The 21,270-nt window shown below is 33.5% G+C and overlaps 1 long non-coding RNA gene across 1 annotated transcript; it reads left to right on the top strand.

Annotated features, from left to right (window-relative positions):
- Positions 1 to 1,321: 1,321 nt before the first annotated feature.
- On the top strand, positions 1,322 to 12,550 carry LOC118164238. Its single transcript, XR_004749387.1, has 3 exons — positions 1,322 to 1,487; positions 4,190 to 4,195; positions 12,538 to 12,550. It is a non-coding gene; the product is annotated as an uncharacterized LOC118164238 (long non-coding RNA).
- Positions 12,551 to 21,270: the final 8,720 nt, after the last annotated feature.

Raw genomic sequence — 21,270 nt, 5'->3', positions numbered from 1 at the left:
TACCTTGGAACAAATTTTGTCTTTCTTGAGTAGAAGGCAAATGCTTGCTTCTGTGGTTTAATCTGGAATGATACAGCTATTATGCATCCAATTGTTATTATTAGTCTCATTGTCTCCTCCCTTTTTATGTTGCCTGCTGATTGTGGAAGGAAGTTGTAAGTATTCATTTACTAATTGTCTCTTATTGCCAGTCCTAATAGGGAAGGAAAACATAAGCATTTCACTTCCTCAGTTTGTTCATTTTCATTTCCTCCTCATTAACAGATTGCCCTTGTCACTCAGTGAAGACCTCCACACAGTTTTAAAAACAAACAAACAAACAACAACAACAACAACAACAAACAACAACAACAACAACAACAACAAAAACTTCTTACTTTGCGTAAATCTCTTTACATTGTCATATGAAATTCTGGAGGTAAAAAGTTTGGCAAGGATGAGGTGTTTAATTTTCTGGATAATTACCCTAAGAAAGTAAAATGTTTGGTTGTCAGAAGTGCACAGGAGCCACGAACTCTACTATTCTCCTTTGAAATTGTGAGGGCTTAGCACTTCTGAACAGTTTAGGTTCATCATGTTTCAAAATCAGTTACCCTTCATCTATATACAGTGGAAAAAATTGTACATCATTTTAGGAACTGTATCTTTAAGATCTTTAAATCTCTTATACTTTCAGGGTATACAATGAATGAGGAATTTATAAGGGCTCTTAGAGTCAGTACTGTGATATATGGAGTAATCGTGTCAAGAAGATGGCTGATATTAATAAAGAAGGGGAAGATGTGGGAGTGTGGCCATGGGGGTCAACAAGCCCCATGGTTGGTGATAACATCGGACTCTTAACGATGAGGCCATCAGGAATGTAAAGAGTTTAGAGGCAACAAAGAAGGGTGATTCAAGAGACGCCTTGCCCTCTCAGGTTGCTTGTTCTCCAGCCAGTAAGGCATGGAAGTTGCTGGGTGTTTGCTGGTTGAAACTGTTAAAATTTATTGTTAAATGTTATATGATATTATTAGTGTGGTTTCAAGGGTTAACGAAATGCAGGAAAAGATGGCCTCGCATAAGCTGGTGTCAATCACATTTTGATGCTTTTGGGGACCTTGTGGAGGGGCAGAGCATGTGCAGAAAAACAGTTAGCATGTCGAAGCCGCCCCTGTGGTCTGGACGAGGTCCGGGAACCCACAGGTCTGTGCAGGAACAAAAGGTTGCTAGCGGTGATGGGGCTGGAACCGTGAGCCTTCATCCCCACAACCCCCAGTGACCACCACCAACAGACACCGTGCAGGTGCCAAAAGGAGGAGTTTGTGAAAATATTAATTATAATACGAAGCGGGGATAGGACATACATGTATAGGCGTACTCAGGTTTCTTATGAATATGTAAAAAACAATGTTCTATATATATTTCGAAAGTTTGATGGTTGTGTGTGCGTGTTGGTAGAGCATAGACTCCCTGCCCACCCAGCGCTGCTTACTTGCATTTTATAAGTATTACTAAATTCAGATTGAGTTGTGTCTTCATTTATAACAATTTGAAAACAGGGTTATTTTCAACCATAATTGTTTGAATTCCTAAACTATTCCAGTTTTAATCCTTGTTAAACACTAGGAAAAAGGGGAAAAAAATATTCATGTTATAAATGTCATAATAACTGCAACCCTCCACTGGTATAGATTGTCTTAGCCCTGAGAACCATCACTGCTACCTGGTCATGGTCACACTCATGATAGTAGAGTTCCATTGTGAGAGGGGCCTCTATACCCAAGGAAGTACTGGCAATCAGTCTCTGTGGAAAGTCTTGCTAGAGGTCATTTGGGACATAATTGCAGCTGGCAGTCCTATAAGATATATCTGTATAGAGAGAGAGATATATAGAGATACATATTTTTTTTTCCTTACAAGAGTTTCAGTTTGCTGGACCGTTTTAGAGCAGGGTAACAAGAAATTACTTTTTACTCAAAACTGATACTGTAGAGACACCATTCCTGCCATGTGTCAAGACAAACTAGATAAATAGAAGAGAATTTAGAAGAAGAGGAGCTTAGAAGTTTCATAGGGAGAGAGTGGAAAGACATTTTTCCATGTCCTGATATCTTTCTGCAGAAATGAAAGGATTTGTGAAGAAATGCTGACCAGCTGAATTCATTTGATAGATACTGGTAAATTCAAGTATCAAAATATATTTCCTTTATTTTTAATTTTATTTTATTTTTCTCCACTGAAATTAAATGCGGAAACGTGACTGTATCTAAGTATATATTTGAACTGGTAACTTAATACTTTACTGAATAACATTGTCTGGCATATGAAAGACTAAGACTGGCCATTTTGTTGCTTGGTTCAAAAAATAAGTCAATGGCTTTAAAGGCCAAATATTTTCACTAAATCTCTCTTGCCTCTGGGATACATTTCAAATTGAATGTAGCAACATTTTACAATTAAATGTATTTTGTATACAGTGTTACAATCTGTTCTACAATTTACTGGATTTTCAATGGCAGATCAATAAAAGTGCAAATGATAACTAACATGATTTCATGATTGTTATGACAGTTATGTTATGCTATGATGTGTTAGGTTATGGGTTATGTTATTTTGTTGTTTTTGTTATTAAACGATACATGTACAACTTGACATTGAAGAAATCCTAGTATACATTCCAACAAGGGGTGAATTCCTATGAGAGGAAAGAGACTAATCAGGTTATTTAATACTACATTATAAATCAACAAAATCAAGAGATTCACACAAAATATTTTCACAAAGTTTTTGTTTGTTTGTTTGCTTGTTTGTTTTTTTGAGACTTCTAGTTGCCGCAAGCCCCTTGTGCATTTTCATCTGCATCATAATAGTTGGAATTGGGACTTATTTAGCACCAGTCCATAGCACCAGTTCCTTTAATGGAGCAATTATTTCAGCCTGACTTGTTCAGCAGAGTACGGAGGTCTAAAATAGCATGAACTAAGACCATTAGGGTTCCAAGACAAAGATACTCATTTTAGGTCGTATAGAATATTCTAATGCGATATTTATCAGAATCTATGTGGAAGGCAAAAAGTATTCTCCTGAGGTTTGTTTACTGTTCTTTTTGCAAATTCTCTTAGAAATTTAATAAAGGCAATAATAATTTGTTCAGCAATCATTTAATGGAGGTTAATGAGAAGAATTTATTATTTTATGACATTTGTCAAATACTCATGTAAGTTATTATACATAAAAGCTGTTACAGCCACTTTCCTAGCATAAAGACCCAGTCTATGGGTAGTGAAGGAAGAAGTAAACAGCAAAAATATAATTCCTGTTATTGCTTCTCATGGACACATGCACTTCTCACAGAAATCTAAAGAAATTTGATATCTAGTGCACATAAAGTCTTTCCCTCTTGAAGCATGAGCTGAGCATTATGCTATATTCACTATAGAGCAGATAAATTTTCATTGGTCATTGTTCTGTTGAAAATACATATTGGAAGTCAAGAAGAAGATGACTCTCCCTCCGTTTGAAGACCCAAAAGAGTCTCCAAAGAATTTCAATGTCGTTGGGATAGTGAGGTACTTAACTGTATAGGCTATAAATTTTAATACTCCAAGGAGGAACTTATAAGGATGCATTCTGTGAAGTGTCAAGTCATTTTAACTCTATCTAAACTCAGTGGCAACAGCAGGGTGTCAACACACATTTTGATTATATCTCAAGATAAACTCTTTTGTATTTCTTTTTCCAATATTGTTAGAAACCCTAATAATAACAATACATAGTAATCAGAAATGTTCCATAATAAAAGAAATGATATTGTCATGAAAATTAATTGAGAAACACATCTCATTTGAGTTATCCATTCAGCCTCCATTTAGAACCAGCAAGCACAAATACCATAAACAGCTGAATGAGGTACAAATGCCCTTTTCTGATTTTGTGAATCCAATTCAACTTCTTCCTGTGCACTGTTTGAAACAAACAAACAAACAAACAAACAAAAAGATTTATATATGAACACAGTAGCTATTTGGCAGTATACACTACAATTTTGTCACTTTACTACACTTCAAAAACTCATTCATGCCACTTAACAATAAAATAACATCTTTTTGTGTCCAGTGAAAGATACTTTATATTATTTTTGAAGTATTCTTGATAAAAAATAAAAAAATAAAAAAATCATCTGTTGTCATTTGTGTCCACACAATAGCTTTCAGTGATTCACATACAATTATATATTATAGTGCGTAGTTTTAGAAGCATTTACTTCATTGTGCTGTTTTTGTTGATTGCTTGTAGTTCCTAAATTACAGTAGATCATAGAAGAAGATATGTAATGTTTTCCTTGAAATTAAAATCACTTTGTTGTTGTTGCTGTTGTTGTCAAATAATGCATTAAATGCCTTTAAAAATAATTTTTATTTTTATTTTTTAATAAGTATTCTCAATCCCTAACAGAGAAGTGTTGTACCTATGGACTAGGAACAACAGTAGAACAGCTCACCAGGGGCTGTTCCAATCTGTTTCTAGTATTCTATATTTGGATTCCAACTCACATTTTTGGGTCTTGTGTTCAACAAGTCATGTTGAACACAACATGTTCAGGATGACAGGATGTAGCAGCCTCATTATAGGTCATGTTCTTTCTTATGACCTTCTAAGGTCTTTGATATTTTGCTTCAGGAATTTTCTCCAACTCAAGGAAAGAGTAAGTAAAACTTGTATATTTATGTCAGATATTGTGAAGATACTGAATATCTAGTCTTGTGGTAGTCAGAGAGCAATATTGAGCCTCTTGCTCAAAGAATGGACATGTAGCATGTGGGACCATGGAGACTGTTTTAACTTCTGATTTACCATGTTCTATATGCAGTAAATAATCAAGTGTACCTTGCCATCATGAATCTTGTTAAGTCACTGTCTTATTTGTGATAAAGCTTTGTTAGATCACTATATTATATCAGTAAATATATTTCTGTTTCTCTCTAATCACTGCAGTATATAATTTAATACACAACAAATGCCCTGGTCAACCTAAACCACCCTTCCTAGATTAGAACGAGTGGAGAATGTTAGAGGAAATAAACTTAAGTTGTGCCAGGGGATATTTAGTGTGGGAGTGTGGCCATGGGGGTCAACAAGCCCCATGGCTGGTGATAACATCGGACTTTTAATGATGAGGCCATCAGGAATGTAAAGAGTTTAGAGGCAAAAAAGAAGGGTGATTCAGGAGATGCCTTGCTCTCTCGGGTTGCTTGTTCTCCAGCCAGTAAGGCATGGAAGTTGCTGGGTGTTTGCAGTTGCCAGGCAAAGTTGTAGACCAATGAATAGTTAGTGGAAAAGTACTGCTGTGGGGTGAATGGTATAAGAAGGGAGCCTGTCCTCAATATGGTGAGGCAAGAATGAGAATGAAGTTATGTCCTCAATATGAGAGATGAAGTTAGGCCCTCAGTAAGAGAGAGCTGATGTTATGTCATCAATAAAGTAGTAGTAGTTACTGATCCTAAAAGAACCCTGGTGTCCGTGTGGTCATTACACCACAGTTTAGGTTGGAAATCAGAAAGAGTAGTCAGTCAGGGTTGCCCAGGGAGGTGGTGGAGTCACTGTCCCCGGGGTGTTTAAGGAAAAGTTGGACCTGGTACTTAGGGACATGGTTTAGTGGCTGATGGTTGGACCAGATGATCTTGAGGGTCTTTTCCAACCGTAATAATTCTATGATTCTATGAATGTTCATAAATTATATTTGCTTATATCATGTCTATGAATATTTGGGAATATTTGGAAAATGTGCAATTTATTCAAGTATTCTTTTTCTGCCTAGAATACAGATCTTGTTTGGTGTATATATATAATATATGTAGCATTGCCAGCTACCACAGAAGAATTATCACAGGAATAATGTAAGGAAGAAAAGGAATAATAATAATAATAATAATTATTATTATTATTATTATTATTATTATATAAAGTGCAAGGACTAACAGCGCTTTTTTTTCACACTGAGGATGATGATCAGATAAGTATATTTTTTACTTACATTGTCAGTATATACAAACACTGTGGAAATGAAATAGGCAATTGCAAGTCTAAAGTGCATCAGACAAGATATTTTCAGCTAATTTTAATGATATTTTACAAAACCTATGTTTTGTTTTTTTTTTTAACTGTAATAATTTGTATGTGTTTGATCAAAGATTATCATGATGAAGTGTATGACACAATATATCTAAAATGGATATTGCGGTGAACCTAAAAAGGAAGAACATAAATTATTGAGGACAACCAAAAAACCTGGGAAAGCGTAAACCGAGAGAATGCATGACTGAGAGAATGTGATACTCAGAAAGTATCACAGAAGTCAATATATTAAGTAAAAGTGAGAAAAGAAATGTGAGCCCAAAATAAAGGACAAATTTAAGTGAAAAAAAATATTAGTATAGCATGGACTTAATTGGATTTAGATTGAAAATCATCAGGTTTCTAACCATCAAAGGACTGAAATACTAGAATATATTATATTTTTTTTAAATATGAAAAAAATATGACGAAAATAAAATCAAAGAAGTTATGTAATCTCCTGCACTGACAAGACATTTAATGAGAGAACTCAGAAGATTTGTTCTTCCGTTTTACCCAGATTTATGATTTTCTCATCTTTCTCATGTCCCACTGTGCTGTACCAAGACATGTCTCTAGTCAGGTACCACCACTAGGGTCCATCAGTTACAGCCACCAGAATTCTGAACCATTAAAAAGCTGCAAGATCCCATTAGACCTAATTAGACCCATTAGTCCACAGTCACCAACACCTCTGATATTATTAAATTTTGAGATTTGCTTTTGTGGAATCTGCTGCAGTCTACTTCCTTAACAACAACAAAATAAATCCACATAATATATTTATGCAAATATATTTGTATCAATTCATCTAATCTTTTTTCTGTCTTTTCATTTCTTTTTTCATTTTTTATACTTCTGTGTAAAAATACTTCCTCCCTACAACTGCTATAATCCTAAAACAAAAACAAACAAACACAAACAAACAAACAAAGAAACAAACAAAAAAGTAAAAGCAAGAATAAGTAATTCCTTCATGAAAACTGCTTCTGTAACTTATGTGGACATATTTTTTTTACAAATATACCGATGTTTGAGTTTGGATTCACTGTGCTATTTTCAGTGTGTATTTTCTGTGCTATTTATTCACTGTGCTATTCACTGTGCATACTTCTGTGTATAAATTAAAGTAGTTGCTCAAAACAGCTATTTATTTGAACATTAGAATTCCATTCATGGAAACTTGTAACTGAATTTTTCAGCAGTGGAGAAAACATACAAACAAGAACTCAATTAAATTTCTATGTAACAGTTTTGAGAGGAAGCAAATTACTAATCCCTCTTTTACAAATGGGCTGTGGCATGAAGAAGTGCAAAAGTAGTGTGACTTGCAAAAGGTCACACTACAATCTACTGGAGATGCATCCTTGCATTTCTGACTGCTATTAACATATATATATATATATATTTTTGTTTTGATAATGCAAGCTGATTTACAGTATGCAGAATGGTGGTTAATAATGAACCATAAAATCATTGTTCAGTTCAGCAGTGTTAGAAATCACTGCAACTTAATATTTAGGAATGTTGTCACAAATGTTAATTTGTCACTTTGTAGTAAGAGGAGATGGAGTACAGATTGATCAAAAGATTGATCTTTTCACATTTAGTCTGTAACAGATGACAGGTTTTAAAATAAATAAAAAATAGATACAAACTAACAATAATAAAAATAATAATAACAATAATAATAAAAGCTGTAAGGTATAAGGGATTAGTCTGTTTTTGCATCTAAGAACAGAAAAATAATTTTGAGAGCCAAGTACTTTGAACTTTTCCTTTGATGTTTTATGGTAAAATATTGAAATTTTGTAATTTTACTAAAAATTTACCTACTTTTAAGCAAGTAGATACCTACTTTTAAGATGCCTACTTTTACCTACTTTTAAACAAGCAGAAAATGTTCACTGTTTATTTCTTGTTCATTTTCATATAACAGTTTCTAAATACTGTTCTGAACTAAGATCTAAATAGACCTAGACAAGTAACAGATCTGATGGAAGAGGAATGGAAATAAAACAGGATTTGCCCAGTAGACGGCTTATTAAAAAATATTTGTTTAACTATTCAACTTCTTCTAATGATATAAACACATTCAAAAACAAAATATGTGAATTTAGGAGTTAAAAAAAAAAAAAGAAAAAAGAAAAAAGAGAGAGAGAGAAAACTCCTCATTTTAAAACACGAAAGTGACTATGAATTTCCACATCTTCTAATGTGTTCATGAAGTTTGTATGCAATTATTAGATTAATTTTCTACTCAGAATCAAGCCATTTGATGGAAAAGAAGAAAATGTAGAATTCTATAGCCTTAAAAATATTTTTTTTCAAGTTAAACTACTGTTATAAATCAAATATAAATCAAATACAAAATGTTTGCAAGATTAATTAGTCTTTATTTTATTTTATTTTTTATTTTTTTCCAGATGTACTATCCTCCATGTTTGTGCTGTTCTTTTGAATTTCTATTGAAATTTAAATTTGAAAACAATTGCCTGTGATACACCTTATCTGTTTGCCATACTTTCTCATTCTTCTTAGATTTCAAAAAGATTCCAAAGGTAGATGGTGAAATATATATATTACCTAGCTATGGAGACTTTCAGTAAAGCTCTTGTAATATAAATTTGAACTTGGATTTATCCTGAATTCACATAATGAAATGAAGTTCCATGCAAAAGAATAATGAAAAATAAAGAAAGTGAATATAATGCAGATACAGTTCATATTGTAATTGTAGCAAGGCAAATGTCATGCCATTAAATGTATTTAAAACCCAAAATCAAGTTAAGGTTTTTTAATAATTCTTGTATTTCTTCTGTTATTTAATTATATTTTAGTTTTACCTAAATGCTACATGAAATAATCCTCATAATTTTTATTAGACTTTTTTTGACTAATAATAACCTAGTTTTATTCAGGATATAACTATGTGAAAAAAAAAAATATTATGTTTATATATACATTTTCTCATCTCTGTACTTTTTTTTTGTTGTTGTTGTTAAAGAAAAGATGAAATATGATGTACACAGTCTTCATACATCCCTGTCCTCTCTGTATGTGCATACATATGTGCTATAAGATTAAATGTTTTGTGGTAAAATCTGGTATCATCTTTAATCTGGTATTATCTTTATTATTATTTACCTAAATTACTATTATTCTACAATGCAAAAGATACACTTTACAAAATGATGTATGTATGTGAAACTGATTAAGGGGTTACTTGCACGTCACATTGTGTTATAACTGAAATACTACTTAATTCATGAATAAATGTGAATAAATGTTTTCAGTGTGGGTTAGCTGCATGGAATTTTGAAATATGAGGCAACTTCTTGAAACAGAAAGCATAACTTGCAGACAGACATCACTTACATTGGAAAAGTGCAGCTACAATCTGTTCTATCACTTTATTGGACAACACAATACAAAGAAAGTTTAATACCAAGGAGGGCATTTAGAGAGCAGGTAACATTAGAATTCTATTTGGCAAAAATAAAGCATTTGCAATACACTTTTAAGTATAACTATACTAATTTGTGTTTTTTTTAAAAAAAAGAATAGTAAAGAAGAAAAATTTCATATATATATATATATTTGATAATCAACATTTCATTACCAAAGTAAGCCAAAAATTCTGTTGTAAAAAATAAAAAAAAAAAATCCTTATCAGATGAAAGATCTGCTTTATAACATATGTATTTCAGTTTGTTACAAATAAATAATAAAATAGTTCAATTTTGGAATAAAAAGCTCAGATATTCATAAATTCATAAAGATATTTCACATAGCTTCCCCTAGAAAGGAAGAAAAAAAAATGCTAGCAGACAAAGTATTTGTCTTCACCTGACTGTGCTGACAATTCTAATTCAGAGCTCTTCATCAATTCTCAGTTCCAATGGTTTATTAGTAACTTCAGTAGCTGTTGCTAAATGACCTGAGGATTAAAATGACAAGTGTGAAAAGTCCTTGCGGAGTTCATGATTTATTATGGAAATTGCCAATTCTAAAAGGTGTGTTTTATTTTTCCAGTTTACATACATTATAATACAGCTATAATTACCATAATTTGGTACTGGTGCTCTCTGAGATGTTCTCACTATTGTCACACCAGTTGTTACCCATGAAAAGCTATTATTTGGTTTTATATAAACTTTTGTAACAGACTGTCTTTTGATGTTGATAGCATTGTGTATTTTTTTGATGGAAGGAAGGCTAAATTTCTTTTTAAATAGGACAGCTGTTCCAAGCAAAACCAGAAAGTGTAAATGACTAAGTCCTTGAAAATAGTGACCTGTGCAGATATATTGTTTAAAAAGTATGGATATTTGTCTTGTGAACAAATTCAGCTTTTTTAGGCAAAAACAATGTTAGCGTGTATCTGAGATTTTATAGAAATTCAGAAACATATAAATCCATATGCTTTCTAAGAAGAGAAACTTTATTACAGCAAAGAAAAATGTGCCAACCTACACTGTAGTGATTAAACAATTTGTCAAATTCTGTTACTGCTTGTGATATCATTTACAGGTCACACACATAAGTTTTCAGCTCCCGTTGGAATCAGGCCTGTGAAATTGAACTTATCTCCATGAAATCAGGTGAGATTAATTGTAATAATTAACTTTCACAAAGTCTTTTAAGCTTTTCTAAATCCCCTTTATTTTCTCCACCATTTTTCATGCAATGCTATAGAAAAAAATGAGGGGGGCGGGGGGAGGGGGGGGGGGGGAAGGAAATGGTTTAATACATCCATTTTCAGTGAAGTTTCTTTGTAAAACTGATGCCTCTTTTAAAATATGCATTTCTCAAGAAGGTCTTACTACTTTTCCCTATTAAATTCAGACTGCAGAATGGTGAAACACAGAGACTTTTTTCCCCAGTTGCACCTTTTCACAGTTCTTCTTAATACATGTTATTAAATAAACTTAATCTCATATTTTTTTATGATTACAATTAATTTATTTGGATTGCTGAAATGGAGAATGGTAAACCCCTGTAAACTGTTCATTCCAAGATGTTCCTTGTGCATATCCACTGCCTGTGTATTACCTCTCACACATCAGTTCCACTAAACAAGGTACCTGCTCAGTAGGGCTGTTTTGCTTTACATGTTTTACTGGACAATATGATGCTTACTCATACTCTTTTTCTATTTCACTAGCTATGATCTCTGAGTCAGAACAAAGATGTCTGGGTGTGTTAGAAGTAGGGACCATTTACATTAAATCTTCCTTACATAGATTAGCTGCATCACCACCAAAAGCTGCATCACCACCTCAAACTTCTACTTTTACTCTCAGCAGAAGGAATTACAAAGTCAGGGTGATTAATTTACATTACCAAGTGTCACAAAACCTGAAATTCATTGTTGGATTTAAAGTATGATCTTTAAAAAATCAAATGTTCTTGCAGACCCTGCTGCTGAGTGTATGAGTATGAGCTCACTGATGAAAATGTGGTTGCCTGTAGTTCAGGGCAGAACCTGACCTCTAATTTTAAAATGACAAAACTCATATTCAGTTCAAAAATGCTCCTATGAGACTTCCAGATTGATTATCTTGTTGGTTTTAATAACAGGAAAATTGACTAATTCAGAAATTATTATTAATAATAATAATAATAATAATAATAATAATACTCTTTGTGTATATACCAATGTAGGAAAATACCAGACATTTTATAAGCAAAGAATAAAATTAATTCATATACATCTGAGGAATGTGATATATATTAAAGAAAACCAAAAAATGTGTTTAAATCTATAGTCTACAAAATACCTTTCTTATCAGAACTGAAAATTCATCATTATATGATGAAAGTAACTAAGAAGATATTTGAAACAATACATGGCAGGACAGAATCCAGAATACTGAAACATTAAAATCTATTTCAAAATCTGCTGTTATTTTTAATGTTATCTTTTAAGAAAATTTTGAGGTAAATATGCACCTGATATTTAGTACCTATGTTTCCTGTTATCTTAGTTTGATGACTGAATTTGTAACAGGTTTTGACTTTAGGAAATTACCCAGCAAGTCTGATAATTAAAAGGAATTTAAACACTAATATTTCTAGATTTAGACAACAGATAGTGCATGAGCATACAAAATCTGCAAAGCATTAAGGTTTTGAAGGTTTTAAAGGCTGAAGGTTAAAGTTAAGAACAATAAATACATGGTTAATTTGGGTGGGACTCCTCTTATTTAGCTGTAGACATTGCAATGTGGGCATCTCTGTCTAATGTACACATTTTTTCAATTTTATTTTTATTTTTTAAGTCAGTAGTTCGATTTTTTTTGAATTCAATCCAACCAATATATTTTAGATGTCTAATCAAAAATAAACAATCAAAACATTAGATCAGATGTCTATGAACAGTTTATGAATTCTAAAAAGTACTTATTTTAAGTAATAAAAACCATGGACTTATATAAGGAAATCTTTGTTTCTTTTTCCTTCCTCTTGTTCTGTGTACCCCAAGGAAGAAGCTGATTCAATTAATTTTGTTAACATTTATTATGCACTGGCCAGCAATACCTCTTTGGACAGTTCTATGAGATTTTCAGATATCTGAAAGACTAATGCCCAGAAATTCTGGATAATTAGGTATAGTATTTGCACAAACTCTGATGAATGGCCAAAAACATACTGACATGGTAATCATCCTGTTTATTCACAGTGAAATGAATGAATCTGTGACATGCTAGAATTATTGTCTTTACACATGCATACTCGGTCTTTTTGAAGTATCACGTTGCTTCAGTTGGTGTGGGTTTCATTAAAGAGTTCAATGGGATTTGGTCCTTCATGGCCAAAAGTCAGTGTCTTTTCTTTGCCTTTTTAAATTGTATCTTATTCTGTGCTTTCCTCCAGATGCTGACACCCACACATATACTGTTCTGCCAAGCTTTTTCCAGTATGAGTCAGAATTTCACAATGTCAAAAACCAGTCTGCAAAAGAAAATAAAAAAAAAATGTTGAAAAACTGTTGCAGCAAGCAGAATTTATGCTTCAATCAGCATCTCCTTCATCTGCTGTGATTCACACATTTCATTACTGCAAAGTGCAAAGCAGTATCACTGAAAAAGAAAATGACTGGTTTTCAGTAGCTGAAAAACAAGTGAGGAAGCACTGCCGAGAAATGTCCCTCCCTCTCCCTGCCTATTTCATGACATCAGAGAAACAAAGCAAAAAGGATTAAAAGATTAAAATAAACACATATAAACTTTCATTTTTTCCTTTAGGTAAGAACAATTCTCTGTAGCCCTAAGTCTGCTCCATGGATGATTCCTTGTGAACTGTGCTAACTTAAAATTGTTCAGGGGAGTTAACAGGGAACAAAGTTTTCTGTTTAAGAGTTAAAGTGATATCAGAAGACTCAGATATTTTCACATATCTGGTTAGTTTAAAGACTAATATCAAATGAGGTGAGGTAAATCTGCTTGATTATGAAGGTAATTTTTGAGGATCTGCATAAAAGCAGAGTTGCAACTGATACAAATTTACAAAGTCTGAACAAAGTATCAAAAATAAGGAAACAGACTATTTCTTAATAGTGGTGACATTATTCACAAATATAAAACAAGCTTAGAATTGTTCTGACTTTCTATTTTCTCCTGCATGCATGTTTTCTACCGTACTTCGTATTTTCTACAGTATGCAATACCCCTATTAGTACCAATCTTCTCACTCCAGCTTGGTTTAGCAGATCTTTTGTAAACAAAGTTGAACACAGAAGTGATGATGCAGTATAATCCATGTGAGAACCTGAGACCTGAGAACCTTTTTTTTTTTTTTTTTTTTTTTTTTTTCTTAACAGCCTGAATGCTGCTTTGAAAAAAAAACCTCAACTAGAAATAATGCTTCTTCAGATTGACTCAGGAAGATTGGCAGTGTTATGGATTAGTATGTAGAAGATAATGAGGCTTTCTGCAATGCTATTTTGAGTGAAAAGCGCTGGCTTATTAACCCAGAATCGTAGGTGGTCTCTTTAGAGTGCAGTAGTTGAGGGAAGCAGGAGGAAGAGTCAATGATGTTTAATAGGTATAAAATCAAAAAGATGACAAGAGAGTAAAATAATTATAGTATTTAACTGCTGCAGTTAATGACATTAATAATAACTTATGCATTTCTCAAAATAAATCAACAAGTAAAGCTACATGCAGCATAAAGCTTTTCTTTGTAATTGACAGCTAAGTAGTTTAAGACAGGTATTGTGCCAAGCCTTGTTTGATCTTTCATAATTTCCATCCAAACAGAGAATTATACATCCAGAAGAACTATATAAGAACAGGGGTTAAGGTCCAAAAATAATTTTGAAGTCATATTATGAATGAATAATGCCTTTATTTCTCAAATCTAACTGTGGAATAATAGTATTTAATATGACAATAGTTGCCATGAGAATTCCTTCCCAATTAAAAATATATATATATATATATATATTATTAAAGAGTAGGAAAGTGAGTCAATAATTTCCTGAAATGGGACAAAGCTATTGTCCAACTATAATATTCTGAGTTCAAAGAAAAGGAAAATAAATAAGGTGGCTAATACTGCTGTCCTTCCTTTACATGAGGTACTCCTTCAAAGCTAGATTTCTGAGTATGTTGTATCTAACGTAACAGTCAAAATTGCTTTCTCCAAATGCTGGATTTCAAGTTTTATGTACGTTTTCATTGAAACATAGAAGGCACCCTACTGTGGTTCTGGTTGCTCACTGAATTGATTTTAGCAATACTAATGTCTCAGAGAAGGGTAATATACCATTCTATACCTATAAAACTGCATTGGTTGGAGAGGGGTAGTTAATATATAAGAAATAAGGGAAACAGTATCTTAATATCTCTTCATATTCTCTCTGGTATTAAATCCAGAGACAGGATGATCTGATACGATTACTAGAAAACTGAAAATGAACTCAAAGAAATTTTGATAAACACCTAAAAGTCCATCTGTATCACCTTTATTTTATCTAAAGAGTAGCACTTTAAACAAACCATTTAAAAATGTTAACACCTTTTTAGCTTTCTCAAACTATGGGATTTATATGAAGGTCAAACTCACAATTTTTAACTATCTTTATTAACCACAAATACTACCAAAGTACAGAGATATCAAGAAGCTTATCTCTCCATTTACTTCTGTTATTAATTCACAGAGACATGGGAAAAACTGTGTTATTAATTCACAGAGGCACCAGATCTTTGTTGAACTTACTTTTAATCCAAAATAAGGAGAAGAAAGACATTCTATGGTGCCTGTTAAAGGTACTGTACTAAATTTCACTTGTAAGTCTATAAGGCCAATAGAATTGTTATCATGCAGCCAGTTCATCACTTCTAAAACCTACTTCAGAATAGAATTGAAGTTAATTTCACTAAATACTAAATGGTATGGGAATGGAGCATAGAGAGATGGGCAATGTTCTGATATAATAATAAATAATGTTTTGTTGCACTGTGGGCAAAATTGCTTACAGTTGCATCTGTCCACCAGCTTTGCATGATGGAGAGGTCAAATAAAGAATATAAAGAATAAAAGTAGTCATATAAATACTTTACTAGTAAATAAATATGTTGCTTTAAAAAAAAATAAAAATTAAAAAAAAAATCTGGTATAGTTTCTTAAAGTTAGAAAAAGCAGATTAAGCATTTCTGAATATTTGCTTTTATCTGATTCACCCCTGAAATACTTTCACATATTACAAAATACATCTGTTTAAAATCACTGTCATTGATTTCACTGTAAACTGGGAAAAAAAAAGAAAAAAAAAAAAAAGTGAATTCTACTGAAAGGATGAAATGACATTGGTAAGTTTGAACAGCTTCATAAACTGAACAAAACCTTTCAGTTGATTTAGCTTCCTGAAGGAGATTAACTCTGTTTCACTCAAAAAAATACTTGAACTTAGAACCTTTCTGAAGGACTATTCATTTTACATTCTCTAAGAAGTGTAACAGTACTGTTTTAAGAATAATTCTTTGCTACTTACAGACTAAGAACAGCTTACTAGCATTTACTAATTAAAAGCTCACAACTCCCTTGTGAGTGGTAAGCATTAGTATTCTAATTTTACAGATGCAGTGAGTGAGCACACAACCCTTTGTTTTGCCCAGTGCCATTCTCAATCAGTCAAAGAATCAGAAGAATATTCAAAAATATTTCATTTCCAACCATATGTTTTTCTCCTTTCTAATAACATTTTCTCATAATATATATACACACACATAAATGGTAAAAGGTTTTGAATGGAAACTGTGAATTTTCTTCCCTTTACTGCTGGTAGAAGTTATTTTTATTTCCCAGGATGTTCATTTGAGACTCATTATTTATAATACGGCTAGTATATATGTTTTCTCACAAAAAAAATAAAATTTCACTTTACCATGCGTCTTCTTCGTAGCTTTATTTGTCTGTCTTCTCACGAAGGAGCACGAACAAGAATATGCTTTTTCAGTTACTAATCAATGTCTTGAGAAAAAGAAGCACAATACATCTGAGGTTATGGGCTTTCACTTGACAATAGTGTACACATGGACCTGCACAGATCCCAGGTTATATTAATGAAGCTGCAAATAACCAGTACAGGAACTAAGCCATGGTTGAAACAACAGTTACTAAGTGGTTGTAGTGAATTCTTCAATAGAGAAGGAAAGGTTAGCGTATACTAACTGAATATATTTGATGAAACAAAGATGAACTACTCTGAATTGTATGTCACCAGTAGTCCACTCAGTTCTGCCATGCTAATTATCCTTCCCTGTGAGATTATACCTTGACCCACATAACTGAAATTCTGCACAAAACAAATGTCAGGAAAATTGAAAATACAAAAACCAGGAAGTAACTATAGCATATGAATCCTTCTAGATTACTTGCTCCACTTTAAAGTAAGATGAAATTATATATTAAGAGAAAAGTAGTCCTGGTTCTGTTAACAAAACTGTTGGAAAGTAAAAATACTAGGAAGCTGGAAAGGTACTATTTTACAGTCTTCTCAGACCTACTTTTACAGGTTGAATACTTCTGAGTATCTCAAATATGTATCAAAGAAACATTCATTCGGTCTTTTGTACAGGTTAATAATAAATGGATTTAAGGGACAATGGTCTATCTAGGTCTTGAATGTAAAGACTGACATACACAATTTTGATTTGACCAAAAGTTGCTGAAGTCTGAGCTTCCTTTTATTTCATTCCAGAAGAAACAACCTTTTATTCAAAGAAAGGGAAAGAGCTAAAAAGCATGTCACTAGATAAGGGGTTATCTTATCCCTGCAGATGGCAATGTTGATCTTTCACAGTTTTGCAGATTGCCTGAGTAACCTGACACAAATTCATACATCCACATACTTACACAGGGATAGCTGAGCAAAGGTACTAATACATAGATTAAAATAAAGATCTACAAAAACAGTGGTAATGGATAGAAAAGAAAAAAAAAAAAAAAAAAGTCATGCACAGAAAATCTGATTGACATGTTAGTTAATTAAAATTAACATGGAGGAATAGCTTGAGGTCACATTAGGGATTACTTTCTGTGACAATTTTTCCAGAGTATCTCACTGTGGGAGGAGGTTAACACCCAATTTATTCATAGTCAAATAATTGTATTTAATCTATTGATGACACAAGGTAATGAAGGACAGGGTGACACAGCAAACTGATGAACAGATAAATCAGGTAAATTAACAAAGCTCAGATTTCAGATTTAAAGGCACATAGGTTTTTTTATGACAATGTATGTCTGTGTTGTAGGTACAGCAACAAACGTATAGTTTCTTCAAGCCTTGATTACAGAGCTCTTACAGCTCTATGCTGAGGGAGATGTTGGATCCCATGGAAAAAATATAACACAATATAATAACAAAATAATAATAAAAAATATAATACAATACTGTGTTTAACTTAATCTTAAAAATCCTGACTGGATCCAACTGCTCATTGGTTTACATCTTGGTAATGTATATTTATACAAGGTGTCTGTAAACAGCTTACATATCAACTACATTGGTATTCTATATGTTTGTAAATGAGTGCGTATCAGGATAAAAGACATTGTAAAACTTCTTCCATTTTCAAAGCAACTGCTACAGATTTTAATAAAATCTTCCAAGTGTTTTTTGTTTGTTTTTAATAAAAAATTATTTGTTAAATTCAGCTTATAGAAGCTGTTGAAAAGGAAATTATTTCTTTCACTGTATGACAGTAAAGGAACATCTACTCTGGAAAATTCTGTGATTCTGTGAAACTGCTATGACTGTATGTTTCAGTATTTTTGTATATTCCACTTTTTATCCTGGAGCAACTCCCACTGTTTCCTAGAAGAGAGACACAATTTCATGCCTCAGAAACTTTTTTGTCATATTTCAAAACTTTGCATTATACCCACATTGATATGGAGAAGGAGGTTCATTATATACAGTGGAGATTTTTATACAATACCATTAATTAGATATGACTGAAAACAAGAATAAATAGAATGTTGTGGTACCCAGTTGTGTACCCAGTACAAATGTCCTCTCCATTAACATAGTTTAGAAATAGTAAATTTTGACATGATAATAACTGAATTTGAAGTGTTAATTTTGCAGTGGTAAATGTTAAAGAAGTGCCAGTTACTGTAGTTCTTTGAAAGCCCCATTATTCTTACAGATGTTAGCATATGTTGTATAAATACCTAGTTTTACTTCCTAATTAAAAAGCAGAAAATATCAAGTTTATAAAGAAGAAAATGTACTTAAATTATCTTATCAGTTGCAGATAATTTAGTCTGATTTAGTTGCTCAAGTAATTTTAATGTATATGTAGAAGCTGAAGCCATAGATTAATATTGTTGAGACTCTTTGCACTAAGCCTATGCCTGAACACACAAATGGACTACATGCAAGAGCCCTGAATTTTCAAAGAACCTTAGAGGTGGGTGGTTGCAGATTTCACACATTTCAGGTAATCTCCCTCCTCAGCAAGAATTCTTTGTGAGAAGATTGGTAGACTTGCTGTGCTGCAAATATCACTGGTACATATATCTTTGCTATTGGGAGCCCTCATGGAGCACTACCGGTAGAAATTGCTGTCAAAATATAATGAAGAAATTTATCAGATTGTCCAGACACAGCTAGTTGCCAGGGAATAATACCCACCTGTTGGCCTACGTAGGCTGCTACTAGTGAAAGGATGGTTACATGTAATTTTTCTCTTAACTGATCTTTATTCTCTGTTTCATACAAGGTTATAGAAAGATCTTTGTAAATAAAACACAGCACAGAGCACCAAAATAAGTCTGGCTAATGAAAGACATCATATTCCAGGTACATCTTGAGAGACTTTAATCATTGACACACTTTACAGAATCACAGAATTGAAGGGGTTGGAAGGGACCTAGAAAGATCATCAGGTCCAACCCCCCTGCCAAAGCAGGTTCCTCAGAGCAGGCTGCCAAGGTAGGCGTCCAGACAGGCCTTGAATATCTCCAGAGAAAGAGACTCCACAACCTCCCTGGGCAGAGTGTTCCAGTGCTCCGTCACCCTCACTGTGAAGAAGTTCTTTTGCATGTCAGTGCGGAACTTCCTGTGCTTTATCTTGTTGCCATTACCCCTTGTCTTGTCTCCACAAACCACTGAAAAGAGGTTGGCCAAATCCCTCACCTCTCCCATACCTCAGGTATTTATACACATTGATGAGATCCCCTCTCAGTCTTCTTTTCTCCAGGCTGAACAGACCCAGGTCTCTCAACCTTTCTTCATAGGGAAGATGCTCTAGACCTTGTATAACCTTGTGGCCCTGTGCTGGACTCTTTCCAGGAGATCCCTGTCTTTTTTGTACCAGGGAGCCCAGAACTGGACACAGTACTCCAGGTGAGGCCTGACCAGGGCAGAGTAGAGGGGAAATATGTCTTATATAAGCCTTGTTGGCTTATAGGCAAAATCTTAGAGTATATGTTTTAACTGAAGGATATAAACTGAAGAATATTGGTCTAATAATACTAATTGTACCATTTTTAGGAGATGGTACACAGCCATTCAGCCATTCTTAAAAGAATCTGAGAGGGCTTTTGTTGTGGTTTAACCCAGCTGGCAGCTAAACACCACACAGCCGTTCGCTCACCCTCCCCCCTCCCTCTCTGGGATGGGGGAGAGAAATGGGAAAGTGAAGCCTGTGGGTTGAGATAAAGACAGTTTAGACAGTTTATTAAGATAGAAAATAATAATAATAATAATAATAATAATATGTACAAACAAGTGATGCACAATGCAATTGCTCACCACCCGCTGACCAATGCCCAGCCCAACGCCGAGCAGCTGACCCCCCAGCCTGGCTAGCCACCCCTATGTATTGTTTAGCATGATGTCAGATGGTATGGAATACTCCTTTGGTCAGTTTGGGTCAGCTGTCCTGGGTCTGTCCCCTCCCAGCTCTTGCTGCACCCCCAGCCTGTCCGCTAGCAGGACAGAGTGAGAAGCTGAAAAGTCCTTGGCTTAGTATAAGCATTGCCATGCAACAATTAAAATATCAGCATGTTATCAGCACTCTTCTCATCCTAATCCAAAACATAGCACCCAACAGCTACTGGGAGGAAAATTAACTCTGTCCTAACTGAAACCAGGACAGCTTTAGTTATACATTACACACACGCACACATATATCTATATAATGTATATATATACCTTATACATATATACACAAAATTATAGAATTTGATGTGTACATTAAAAATGTAGTGAAGTACTTTGTAAATTCACTTCTGATGAAATGACAAAGAGTGAAGAAGTTAGAACAGTTTAGGTAATTTTATTTTCGTCAGTTCAGTTAAAACAACTGCATATCTGCTGCGACTTTGGACATGAAGAAAGCTAAGTACAGCATTTATTAGCTATGAATGGAAGAAGCAAAGCTCTCATTTGATAAGCAGATTCTGTAATTTAAGATCATGTGATGGTCCAGTCAGACCCGGAACACTTCCAGGGATGGGGCATCTACCACCTCTCTGGGCAACCTGTTCCAGTGCCTCACAATGCACTGAGGGAAGAATTCCCTCCTAACTTCTAATCTAAATCTCACCAATTAGTTTAAACCATTCCCTCTCATCCTGTCATCTTCAGTGTAGACTTAGGTTCTCAATTTCTCAATCTTTTTTTTTTTTTTTTTTTTTTTTTTTTTTTTTTTT

Source organism: Oxyura jamaicensis, chromosome 1 (genome assembly GCF_011077185.1).
Source record: "Oxyura jamaicensis isolate SHBP4307 breed ruddy duck chromosome 1, BPBGC_Ojam_1.0, whole genome shotgun sequence".
Classification (NCBI taxonomy): Eukaryota; Metazoa; Chordata; class Aves; order Anseriformes; family Anatidae; genus Oxyura; species Oxyura jamaicensis.
Note: the sequence above shows the minus strand (reverse complement) of the source record. Positions and strands in the feature narration are given on the sequence as shown.